This window comes from Tamandua tetradactyla, chromosome 16, assembly GCF_023851605.1.
Source record: "Tamandua tetradactyla isolate mTamTet1 chromosome 16, mTamTet1.pri, whole genome shotgun sequence".
Taxonomy (NCBI): domain Eukaryota; kingdom Metazoa; phylum Chordata; class Mammalia; order Pilosa; family Myrmecophagidae; genus Tamandua; species Tamandua tetradactyla.
The window spans coordinates 78,525,995-78,527,793 of NC_135342.1; the positions used below are offsets into that span (position 1 = coordinate 78,525,995).

The 1,799-nt window shown below is 47.5% G+C and overlaps 1 non-coding gene across 1 annotated transcript; it reads left to right on the plus strand.

Moving 5' to 3' along the window:
- The first annotated feature begins 1,411 nt into the window (after window positions 1-1,411).
- LOC143660495 (U1 spliceosomal RNA) lies at window positions 1,412-1,570 on the plus strand. The gene has a single exon (XR_013164091.1). It is a non-coding gene; the product is annotated as a U1 spliceosomal RNA (small nuclear RNA).
- The last annotated feature ends 229 nt before the right edge of the window (window positions 1,571-1,799 follow it).

A 1,799-nucleotide genomic window follows, 5' to 3' on the forward strand; every position in this document is an offset into this window, starting at 1 on the left:
AGAGGTAATGGAGAGCATGTTGGGGGTTAATCTGACGACAGATTCGCATTGTAGAAGGAGCCCTGCCAGGAGGCATTGAAGCCTCAGTCAGTAACATTGGGTTCACAGAGAGGGGAATCTGATTTAAAGCCTGAGCTCTAACTGCAGCCCCCACCACATAATTTGCAGGAGCCAGTGCAAAATGAAATACGAGCCCCTTGTTGAAAAATAATGAAAAATTCCAAGGCAGCACCAGTAGAACGTAAACCAAACAAAGGGCCCTGGGCCAAGGTCCTATTTACTCTTCACCATCACGGAAAGGGAACTCACCAGCCCCAGCCTCCTGCACCCCATTTGTGCAATGGGGACAACGCCTCTGCGGGTTGCTGTGGGAATCAAAACAAGTCCAGGGACGTCCTAATGCCTAGAGTGAGGCTTAAGCGCTCATGGAGAGCACGAAGGAAAGGAGAGGGAAGCAGGAAGACTGATTGACCACACACACACATACACACACACACACCCGGCCCCAGTGAGTGGAAGCCCCTCTCCACCCACAAATAGAAAACCAAAACTCGGGGTCCTGTCCCTGGTTATGAGCACCCCCACCTCTGACTGTGGCCAGCAGAGGGCAGCGTGGAGCAACGGAGTCCCCAGAGTCGGAGAAATACATCCCATCTCAAGAAGGCATAATTTACTCCTGATTCTCAGAAGGAAAGCAAGCCAAGCCCCAAGAAATAATGCCCGCCAGTGAGCACCAGCATGAGACCAGGATAATAGAAGGATTAAAGCAAAAACAGATAACTTGCGTGCGATGAAGAGGCAGTGTGAAGGAAGCATCCACGCCAGCCCTCCCCAGGGCAGGATGCGTGCCTGCAGAGGTGTCTCCCAGGGCTGGAAGGACAAAACTGACTTTTCAGCAAGTGCCAACTATGTCTGCTCTCTGGGATAGACAGTTCCCCACACAGTATTTTATCTGGGATTCACAATGACCTGGAGAAATGCGCATTTTTATATATTGCTTTTGTTTCTAAGCAGATGAATAAAGAAACCTCAAGAGACTCAGAGTTGAAGCTCTGAAGCTCTGAAAGTCAGCATTACTCCATGCAGGAATTGTTTTTAAAAGGGATCAGACTTCAACTAGAGATATGAATGAAGTCGATCTGGACAGGACGATGTAAGTCAGTATACAGGGTAAAGGATGACATCATCCATATTTTAAAGCTTCAACTTCTGAATGATACTAAAGGGAGAGATGTTTATTTGCTGCAAAACTTATATTTCCTAATTTAACTTGTATGGTCAGTTTAGTTGAACACCATAAGTACATTGAGTCTTGGTAAGGGCATGAGACCTTGTTGGTTTGTCCAGGTCAGTGTGATGCCCCAATATATCCCAGAGTAATTTGGGCAGTGGACAAAAATTATTTGCAAAAATACTTACCCGGCAGGGGAGATACCTGGGAAGGTGGTTTTCCCAGGGCGAGGCTTATTCATTGCACTCCGGATGTGTTGACCCCTGCGATTTCCCCAAATGTGGGAAACTCGACTGCATAATTTGTGGTAGTGGGGGACTGCGTTCGCGCTCTCCCCTGAGGAAAAAAAAAAGTATTTGCAAAGTCCCCTAGGGGAAGTGGGGAGAAATGAGGAAATAGTCAACTTCCCCATTTGGAGAGTTTTTTATATTCTCGCAAGCAGTGGGGACAACCAAATCAGTAGGCTGAGCCCTCAATCTTGGGGTTTGCCCCTATGTAGCTTATTCCTGTAAAGACAGGCGAAGCCTACCTAAAAGTAGGCCTAAGAATCACCCCCAGAGAACCCCTT